The sequence below is a fragment of the Sebastes fasciatus genome, chromosome 12 (assembly GCF_043250625.1).
Source record: "Sebastes fasciatus isolate fSebFas1 chromosome 12, fSebFas1.pri, whole genome shotgun sequence".
Lineage (NCBI taxonomy): Eukaryota > Metazoa > Chordata > Actinopteri > Perciformes > Sebastidae > Sebastes > Sebastes fasciatus.
The window spans coordinates 32618168-32630107 of NC_133806.1; positions in this window are offsets into that span (position 1 = coordinate 32618168).

Sequence of the window (11940 nt, forward strand, 5' to 3'; positions counted from 1 at the left end):
TATCTCCAGCAGTCCAAATCTAAGTCAGAAGAACTTTCAGAAGAACTGGGAAGTGATGAAAAGCCGTCAAAATGAATCGATTATGTCTAGTTTGATTGATAGTGTGAATATTTTCGGAATGAGCGACTTTATGTCTTGATTTACAACAAGAACCTGTATCGAGTTTCAAAATACCCTGTGCCCATGAAGCATACTATACAAATTACATTATATTTGAAGAGATGAGATGATTTACTAACTGATATGATATGAAATATAAAGGGATTTGTCACCCTCAATGGAGTTCACAGAGTTGTAAGCTTTAGTTTATCCATTGAGGACACAACACACCACCTTCCTTCGTCTCCTTCTCCGTTCCTCTGTCCTTCTCACTCAGACACACACACACACACACACACACACACACACACACACACACACACACACACACACACACACACACACACACACACACACACACACACACACTAGTGTTGTGCTGGCTGAGAAAATGTTTGTATCCGCTGTGGTTTACTGAGTGTTTAGTCTAGAATTACACCAAAGCGGGCCAGCAGTCCCGAAAGCTTAAGTGTGTCACAGCCTCGAGGGCCTGCTTTGCCCCTGGACAGCTACACCGGGAACGTCCACGCAGCATGTAAGATCTTATCCAGAGAGAAAGAAAGAATCTTGAACCAATCTACTTTGCAAAGTGGCATTATGCTACTTGTAGTTTCCCACATGCTTTGAACAAGAAGAACTGCTTCTGAGTAAATATAGAGGATGAAAAGAAGATTGCATGGTATTCAGAAGTCTTTTGATCACTATTTCAAACCACTGCAAAGGTTTCTCTCAAAATTGCATGCATAAATAACCTTCCAAAGATATTCATACTACTGTTTCAGGTCATGGATGCAGTTCTGAGGGGGAAAAAAATGGTTTCAAGCTCCACTAGAAAATAGTCCAACTGATTGTTAACAAGGGGCATCTGCTAGCAATTTTTCATAACTGAAACATGTGTTTTTCATGTCAGAGGGAGAAATGTAATGAGAACGAAAAGAAATACTGAACCTTAAAAAAAACAGGTGAGACTGACACCTCTCGGAGTCCGGTAGGGTGAGAGAGAGCAGGGGTGATTTTCCCAAACAGATTTAGTGCCTTGATCTCTTTCAGTCTATTGTTCAGTGGATGGAGGGCTAAGGGTTTATAATGTTACTGAGCTTTTTGGGAAAGTCGCCTGCAGCGACCATGCTTGGGAATGAAGAGAACTTACTGAACTGCATATTCGTAAAGAAAAAAGGAAAAGAAAAATACACCTCTCCTTCATTTTGCACCCAATTTGACTGTTATCAGGCCATTGAATAGGCGTTATCGGTCGCTACCAAGAAACAATTAATCAGAAATATATGGGAGTACGAGGCCAAACAGACTTTGACTGAGGAAGGTAGAGAATGATAGAAAATGAGAGAGGCCTGTCTCTCTATGTCACCTCTCATGTCTCTATATTCAGTATCTTGGTATTTTCCATCTGTGTGTCCTCACTCTACTCAGCTGAAATTGCCAGTCACAGCTGTATTTAGTGTTAAATTACACACAAACAATACATCATCATGTATCCTAACTGTCTTGGAACAGGATGTGCTCAATCCTCTTAGATAAAACCCTTGCAGGACATGACTTTGCAGGTCAGTGTTGTTGCTGTGATGTACTGTATGTGCCAGACAGCACTCAGTAAGTCTGAGCTGACTGAGGATGAAATACTGCCCAGAGGTTTAGGTCTCTGTGTTACATGTGAACATTTAGTTGGAGACGACAGAAAGGGGAAAGCTACTCCCTTTAAAGCTTCTGTACTCCAAAAGGTAATATTCTAGTCCACCTTTTCCTTATCTCCCCATCCCTCCTCTCTTCCCGTACATTTCTCTTTTCTGGCGCTGCATCGTCAGCTTGTCTCAGTCTTTATTTCATTTTAGATATTGGAATTAAATCACTGTGTAAAAGAAAACGATTAAAAGAAAAAGAAGATAACGGCACACATTAACAGCTGCTGTAATTCAGAGGGGAATTAAGAGCTCATGGATGAGCTCAGACGAAATGACGTTTTAAATGATGGTGAAGACATTAAAAGGCTGTTTGATGTGTGCTCAGCGGTTTGATTCCCAGCAGCGTGTCACTGTGATCTCGGATCATAAGGTCTCTCTTGATCAACTGCGTTCAAGTCATTTTACAGAGGGAGGAGTGAATTGCCTGTCGAGTTTTTTTATAAAACCTTTCTTAAAGAACTTTTCATCTCCACATATGTAAACTTTTTAGGAACTGGGATCAAACCTTTTTACATGTCAACAGTCAATTTAAATCACATAAAAAGTGGCATATTCTTGCAGGATAATGATGAAATCTGTTTCTGCTTTGTTTTGTTGTTATAGAGAACACACTGTCCTGAGAGCAGAACACTATAACTAGTGTTCAAGACGGTAACCTCTCGTCCATTTGGCCCCAACAAACTCTCAGTTTCTGTGCTGTGGCAGAGATTTGAGCACGTTGCTGGAACCAATATGCTCTTTTTAAATTCGTTGACAGTGAAGGAAGACAGACACATTGGATTAACTAGACTGGTCAGTTTTGAGATTTCGTCTTTCAGACTACTGGAAAGAAAACTTCCAAAATACACATTTAGGTGTTTATTTTACTACACTTTGTCTACCTGCGTTCATCAAACTCACCTAAAGTTAGTAGTAGCCTAGATAATGCCTCATTTGCATATTTAAACATACAATCTCAGAAAACTTGTGATACAAAAAGGAATTGTCTTAATATAAGTAATTAACTGGGGAAGTTTCATGGTGGTATCTATTTACCTGTGGTGTCTTTTTATTTTATAATATATATCTTTAAAGGCTTAAAGGTTTTCTCAAAATGAGGTTTTTCTCATACTCTTCATAAACCAATCTTTCCAGTTTCATTCCTATCTTCATTCTGAAGGTTTTTCCAGAGGGGTTTGTTCATATATAATTTCCTTTTAGCCCTAAAAACATGGCGGAAATGGATTTTTTTTTTTTTACGGCTGTTGACAGTACTTTCAAATTTATGGAGCGACAAAAACGAGATATCCAAAATCCCCTCTGTAAAAAACCTGAATTGAAACAAGAATTTTGAACCTGGCTTTATCCAATTTTCAGATTTCTGCTCTGGAAACATATGCAAATTGGCACATTATTTGATAAGATAATGCATCATTTGAATACTTGAACATGCATTTCCAGAAAACTTGTAATGCGAAAAATAATTGTCTATCAACTGGGGAAGTTTCATGGCGATATCTATTAGTAAAACATTTTTTTACCCTATTTACCTGTAGTGGCTCCCCTTAATCTGGACTCAAAACACAATGGGAACATTGTAAAGTTAATCATGTTTTCTAAGCACTTGAACATTCTTGGATTACTGAAATGTGAGCTAAACTCAAATCACACTACGTGTGCACTTGCTGGCTTTGAGGTGATTTACAGTATTATAATTTTTCATTTTGCTAGACAGAGTCATTAACTGCCTACAAATCACAGATTTAGTAGACTAAGATTTAGATAGCAGGAACAGCTGCGTCAACTTCCTCCGACTTCCTCCTCGTGCATTTTTGTGCACTTAAACAGACAGAATATTCCAGACAGAGTATCGAGGGTAGCGGGCTACATGAGAGGAGCAGGTCCTCTGTGGAGCGATCAGCAGATCTTCACTGACAGTGTCCGTCCCAGTGGTTCTGATGCACAGAAGATTATCTTTCAAAGCCTGAAAGAGGTCCAAAAAAGAGCCTAAACTGGATCTCATTCTGTGGATGCTTGGGTGGCCGCTTGTGGATTACTGTAAAGGTCATTTGGATGATAAACCGTCTGAGTCAGGACATTCAGGTTTTTACAAGTAGTCAGTTTTTGTCTCTTTATTTACAATACCTGCCATTCCTTAAAAATAGTCACAGACAGTATGAGAACATGGTGTTAGTCTCTCTGAGGCTTTACACCTAATCTTTGGACTTATGTGGAGAAACATGTATGAAGACATTTTCCTGCCTGCCACTATACGCTTGGCTACTATACACTTAGCCACTATCCCAATAATCTATTTACAGTGTACTTAATGGACTTTGTCTGTGAAAACAATGAGGAGAGGTGCATGGGCTCCAGCTGGTTTCAGCATATTGAAGTCCTACTGAAAATATCCATTAATAAACTGTCAAGAGATTATATTAATATGGTTTCTGCCTCATGACTGCATATAAAGTCATTCCCAGGGCGTCAACTACTGAGGCTTTGTCACGACCGTCTGCAGTGGGTACCCCCCACACAAGGCACCCTTTAGTGCCTTACGCACCTGGCGTTCCATTAACTACATTGTAAACCAATCTGCGGCAACAGTAAACACTCCACAAATGGTTGGTGGGTGGATGGAACACATGGCTTTCATCCAGGAGATCGCTGTTCATGTCCCGTGCGTCACGTGTTCACAACCTTCAGTGTCATTTTCACTGTACAAACCTGGTAGTTTTAAAGCCCAACCATTTAGTTATTTTTCCTAAACCGAACTGTAGTGGATTTGTTGCTCAATCCTAAAGTGACGCCAAGAGGCGAGACAAAAGCGACGAGTTGGGATGGGAGCATGTTGGCACATCCATGTCCATCAAAGGGGAGAACTCAAACTGTGTGTTCAAAGATGCTTAAACACGCTATAGAGCAGAGGACAATTGGGTGATAATTTTCGTGTTCGTTCGTCGCTATGAGCAACCCCTTTCACATTACACATGGTCATTTGGTCCATTGTTAATATAAAAATATTGATTAGTGCAGCTTTAAAGGACCAGTGTGTAACATTTAGGGGGATCCATTATCATAAATCGAATATAATATTAATGAGTATGTTTCGTTTAGTGTCAAATCACCCGATAATATGAATGGTTGTGTTTTCGTTACCTTAGAATGAGACATTTATATCTACATAGGGAGAGGGTCCTCTCCACAGAGTCTGCCATGTTGCACCGCCATTTTTCTGCAGTAGCCCAGAACGGACAAACCAAACACTGTTAACATTTCCTGCTTGGGTCGAAGTAGATAACGTTACTCGCTCCGGTCGCCACCACTCTCTCTCTTCCTTCACCCCTCACTTCCCACATACACACTGCTCCAAATGACTCCAGAGAGCGCCATTCACGTTTTTGCGTCGGCCACCGTGGCTCTCCGACACACTTGGCACACGGAGGAGGCTTCAGTTGGTTGCAAACTCCTCACCTCAACGCCAGATCCTACACACTGGACCTTTAAGCACACATAGTTATTTTTTTTGTTTCGAGTGCTATTGGTAAGACATAACTGTGACACTATAAGATCTTAAATCTTGATATAATTGTAATACGTGAAGTCAGCTGCTGTGGCTCATTTCTTTAAATTGCATACTCCAGCTCACAGCTGTGATGTACAGCGTGCTCCCATTCATTCCTCATTCCTTGACATTTTCATCTAATAAAGGAGAAATGTAATATAAAGGGAATGTTTTAACAGGCCAGACTCGTGGCTTGAACCCAGTGACTCGGAGAAGCATGTCGTGGTGTTTTACGATAGATGTAAACGCTCAGCGGGATCTTGTTCTGTGTGTGCATGTGTGTGTGTGACAAGATCATTTCAGTAGCCCTGTAGACACCGCTGTTTCTTTCTCTCTGAATCGGATTATGTTGCTATGTTTCCGACTATTTTCATTTGTCATACACACAGGCTTTCCTCATTCTGTGTTCTGAGATTGTGGGTGTGTCTGTGTTGTAATTTACACTCCCTCCTGCTTGTGTGAGAAGAAGACAGAAGAAAACGTCCTGTCCTACTGGGAGGGGTCGGTTTGAAAAAGGTCTTTTTCTGATGTCACACACATGCCGGTGGAGTTACAGCTGACGAGCATTTGAAGCTTCTAAGAAATAGCAGCACACACACACACACACACACACACACACACACTATGAAGGTTGACGTGCACATCCAGTCCTTCAGGAACCAGGAAGTCCCCTTGTTGTTCATGAAACATCTGGAGCACAGAATCCCTGAATCCCGGGTTCCCCTGGCAACACTAAATCAACACTGCCTGCCCTAAATATGTGTGTGTGTGTGTGTGTGTGTGTGTGTGTGTGTGTGTGTGTGTGTGTGTGTGTGTGTGTGTGTGTGTGTGTGTGAGAGAGAGAGAGAGAGAGAGAGAGAGAGAGAGAGAGAGAGAGAGAGAAGAGAGAGAGAAGGGGAAAGACGTTGCATCTTTGTTAATGTGTGTATGCGTGCAACCATTCAGTTTACAGCCTCAGACACTTTTGCTGTTCAAACAAGAAACTCCATATCCAGGTGGTCATAAGTGAATAAAACTTTCTCACATTACTTTTTCAATCAGTTTGGGGGTTTCAGGGTCACTCCCAACTCGTCACATACTGAAGCTCGGTCAGTGGCCCCTCGGCGTCTGATACCGACGCACCGGGGGCACCCTTTAGCGCAGTGGTCTCCAACAAGTAGCTTGTGAGCGACCTGTAGCTCGCTACCCATTTCTGAGTGGCTTGCTAACAGTTCAAAGAATGATAACACAAAGTCACTTTGTAAAACTGTTTAAATTACTACCCAATCAAATTCACAGACATCCCGCCCCCTTCTGAGACCAAAAGTTTATGCGATTTTCCTGAGGAATCGGTATGTCTCACATTTAAAAGATGTAACATCGAGCGCCAGGTCCGTGGCAACTTTCCACGGGACTTTCCGGCTGGTAGCAGTTTACGAACGGAGAAGGTAAAGGAGCCAAAAACAACGCTTAGAAGACGACAGTCTCTGTTTACCAAATTGACGAAGAAGGCCAACGAAGCAAAGAGGCTTCGTTTAGTGGCGCACATCCTAATGAAACACAAAAAGCCTTTCGCCTATGGAAGAATTGTAAGAGAGGCGATGACTACGGTGGCTGAAACGCTATTAATAGACCATAAAAGTAAAACAGAAATTATGTTTGCTATTGGCAATGTACGACTTGGTGCTTTGATTAGCTCTCGGCCCATCTGTAAACCCATCTGTGTCATTATTAGATAGTCAGAGCAACGTAGTATAAACGTAGTATAAAAAGCAACAAAGTCCACATAGTAGTGGTGGGAGCAGAGGTCGGACGGGTCAAACAAACACAGGACTTTCACCCAGGAGGCCACAGTTTGTGTTCCGTGGGAAACCGACTCAACGTTCACTTATTTTACCGTAGCTTCGTTATTTAACTTACGATTCATTTATGTAACAAACAAGCCCAAAGCATGATCTCTCCCTAACCAAGTAGTTTTGTTGCGTATAAGTAAACCTAAAAACTAAGTAAACCTATATGTTGGAAGTTTATTTTGAAGAGACTGTATGCAGGAAACTGTATGTTTCCTGAGAACATGGAAGTTTATTTTGAAAATACAATGAGCAGAAACTGACAAGCCGTCCCTGACTCCAAAAGAGACGCTAGAGGGGGGTTACCTAGAGCGTCATAGTTTGAAGCGTAGGGCCACTGAACAAAGGTCGGTGTTTGACAGGTTTGGAGAATGATGCTTTGGTAATAATGTCCTTGTTACATTCATGCCAATAAAGCGTATTGAACTGAATTGAATTGAATTGAATGTGTTGTAACACAGTAACATTATTGTGCTTGCAGTCAAATGATTTCTAAAGACCCTTATAAGGAAAATAATATGAGTTTCCGCGAGTCTCTTGTGTGCAGTGGCAGGCCCAATGAGGCATGACTGACCTTGGGAACATGGAAGCACAGAGTCTGAGGTCATTTCCCAACCATCCCCTCTTAACCTCCCTGTGAGAGGTTTTTATCTCTTCTGCCTTCTCTCGTGAGTGAAAGTCAATTTCCTGCTTTTCTTTATTCACACATACTTTCATGGACATTTTGAATAGTTTACAAGCCAGTTGTGGACCAAAAGGATGTTAAGAAAGTTACTTTTTTATCTTCAATATTTATCAGATTCACCATTAACTGAAGTGTTATTGACCTCCAGCCTCTCAATCCTCTCAGCCTTGTGTGTCTGACCTTTCCTTTCATCCTTTCCAAAAGGGAGTCAAAATAACATGAGCCAAACCACAGAGACATCTGAGAGCCGGGATCAACGTGATGCACTATTTAAATTCAAAGTGCTTTTAAATCTCATCGATATATATTCTTGCTATTTGACTCACTCGCTTCATCTGACCTCATTTGAAGGTTCTTAATCTCTCTGAGAATTATAACCAACAGTATCTATGCTGAGAACAAACGCATGGTGTGTGAGAGTGTGTGCATGTCGAGTGTTTTTGATGTACTGTGTTGACTTTTAACTCCCTGGAGATATACATGTCGGTATTAAGCACATTACTTATACTGGAGACAAATCCGTTATCTTCCATCTTGTCATATATGATGTATGTGAGGACTAAAAATCTGTGGACAATGCCAAGCTCTTCAATTCTTTTGTCGTGATCACTTCCTGATCACTGAAACTTCAGCCTATCCTCCGAATTTAAGCCTCAACTATGAAGAATTCCTCCGTGATCTTTCTGCCAGCTTCACGTGAGCGATGCCAAAGTGAGTTTTGTTCTGTTTTCAGAGCGCCAAGTGTCTTTTTATATTATACAATAATAAGGTCAACAAGGCTACCTGAAAAACCTGAAGTTACCTATTAGCTTCTCCTGAGTGGTGTGAAGAGATGTAATCTGAAAGACATTAAAATAGCACCATATCAACTGGTCGTTGCTTGATTTAATCCTAATGGGTACATAGGCTGAGTAGTGTGTGTGTGTGACAGAGAGAGAGAAAGAGATGTTGAGAGGGAGAGCATGAATAGATTCGGTTGTGGCATGATTACAGCATTCACAGCACGTCCTCTTCTCAAAACCAGGGGCCAAAATCGGCACATTATTTAATCTGACAAAGCTTTTCTTGGCAGACAACATCTTAACAGCCACTCATCATCATTAGCCACACTCATGCCAACGTCCCTCCCTTGTAAAAGCACAAACACACACACACACACACACACACACACACACACACACACACACACACACACACACACACACACACACACACACACACACACACACACACACACACACACACACATATCCAACAACTCAAGAGCAGCCCTGGATGAGTTTCTGTTTGCAAATCTAGCACATCATTTTAAATCATAAAAGGCAATGTGTCTCAATTGGCTGATTTAGAGAGGATAATTGTATCAGACTATACCTTGGCTTGGACCAGTGATTTCCAGTCTCCACATAAACCCTCGTAAAACAGAAAATTGCCGTTTTTTTACACTCTGCGTTTTGTACAGATTAAAGTAACGTGAGCTGGTGGGCAGATTTTGTTACCATTAGATAGAACCAGGCTAGCTGTTTCCCTCTGTTTCCAGTCTTTGTGCTAAGCTAAGTTAGCCAGGTCCTTGCTGTAGCTTCATACAACCTAGTGTAAGCGGCATTAATCTTCTCATCTAACTCTCGGGAAGAAAGTGAATAAGCCTAAACCCCCGAAATGTAAAACTTGAAGTGGGGTCAGATGATTTTATGAATAAGTAATAAGTGTAAATGGATTCATGTTGAAGAAACTGGATGAAGTTTGACAGAAGCATGTTAACCTTGAGGAGCTTCTTACTGTTTCATTGCAGCACTGGTGGCCAGCATTATGGGAACATAAAATAGAGGCTTAGAATGAGTCATATTAAAATACTTCAATACTGTTGTACCACTAAAGCTACTAGAGAGAACAATCCTGTAGCTCGCTGATCTATTGCACATGTTACATCATCTGAACAAACGTCACAAGCCTTACATTGCTGTGGGTACACATATTGTAACCCTGTAAGTCACATGTTACAATCAAGTCCAGTCACGTCCTTCGAACCCCCCCCTGCCTGCTTTGAAGACCTCAACCGCATCTGTAACTGGTAAATGGCCAGCTTCCGTTTGGACTGAATACATTTCTATTTTAGACGATCCTTTCTATTCGAGTGACTATTAAAACCGTCTGTCGGCAGAAAAATTAGCTTATTCTGAATTTGTGAGATGACTTCAAGAGAAAAAGGCTGTAAAGAGGGCGTGGGGGGGGGGGAGAAGAATGTGTCGTAGTGATTTTGTGTCTCGCTAAGAGGTCAATTTGTGAATCTAACCTCACTTTATTCATACATATAGTGCACGCATATGCAGAAGCACGTCAAACAGCGTCGTTAAACCTTCACCTGAAGGAGGAAGTTTCAATTCCTTTTAAGATCTAAAGGAGTAAATTCTTAGTGTCGCACTCAGATGACCTTCTGATATATCCGCCTGGGTTTGGAAAACCATAGAAATTGTGAAGATGTAATGACAGTAAATTCATGAATACTATGTCTTAATACAGCTGTCACTTGTAATCACAGATGTCTTCTGTTATAATAACTTGCCGTTACTGAAGTCAACCATCTTCTCCAATAAGCTAATTTTCAAGTTTAGGATCTGTTCCTTTGATTATTTGCTTTCATTTAAGTGTAATTGTTTATTCAGAGCACATTAACGGAAGTTAAAGGAACAGTGTGAAACATTTTGGGGGATCTATTGGCAGAAATGTAATATATTAATAAGTATATTTTCTTTAGTGTATAATCACCTGAAAATAAGAATCGTTGTGTTTTTAGTAGCTTAGAATGAGATGTTTATATCTACATAGGGAGCGGGTCCTCTCCACGGAATCCGCCATGTTGCACAGCCATGTTTCAAGAGTAGCCCAGAACGAACAAACCAAACACTGTTAACTTTTCCTGCTCAGGCTGGAGTTGATAACGTTACTCCCTCCCGTCGCCATACTTGCCAACCCTCCTGATTTTCCTGGGAGACTCACGTTTTCCATTGCTCTTTCCCGGTTTCCTCCCGGGGTCACAAGTTTCCCCTGTTTCTCCCGATTTATGACCATTTTTCACACCTTTTTGTCCTTTTTCTTATCTCAACCTGTTTCTGGCACTATACAGCATTTATATATATGTATAAGTTTCCACCCTGACAACAATGCTGCTACACCTCAATGTTTTAATGTTTTTTTCCTGGCAGAAGACAGCTGCTCGCGACACAACATTGGGCTACAGCGTGCAGCGCCACAAGTTGGGCTTTGCTCGCAACGCAGAGAAAAGCTGTCGTGGAGCGGCACAAACAGTTGGAAATAACAGGTTTCAGAGCGCAGTGGTGCCGTTGTCGTGTTGTCTGAAAGGGCCTTCAATGAGCGAGAGACAGAGAGAGAAATTGAGAGTACTAAGAGAAAGAAATACTCAAGCACGTGCAAAAATGAATGAATGAAATGAAAGCTGATGAATAGTCTGTTAGTTTATACCAAAGATTCACACAAGTTCACGCCAGAGGGGGGCGAATTATTCAGTTTTCTTTCCTGAGAATTAAAAGTAAAATGAAAAGTAGGCGTAATTAACATAAAACATGCTGTTGCAGTGAACTTATTATTTTATTATTTTCATTCTTTTAAAGTCGCCAGAATGCAGGAAACTAAATTTTTCTGGGGGAAACCCCCCCGCTTTGGTTGCAAATCCTCCCTACTATTGAGGTTTCAAAGTTGGCAAGTATGCCCGTCGCCGCCGCTCTTTCTCTCTTGCTTTACCACTCACTTTCCACATACACACACATATGCACTTGCATAGTCGTTGACCGTTAGTTTGGATATTGTGTGTCAAATAACTATTTTCAATGTCAAGAAAGAAAGTAACCCTGGTGTGAACTGCATTATTAGAGTGTGTTTTGCTTCTTATGTTCTTATTGTTGGTCCAGCTCCAGAGTTCTGATGGGTTTTTTGTTCACTATGGAAGTCAAAGTTGTGGTGCTGCCTCCTGACTTGCATGCAACAGAACTCTCTGTCCGTCTGAATCCTGTTATGACTGTCTGTTGTCAAGATGTGCGTGCCCCATGCTCCCTTCATCTCAGCTCTTTC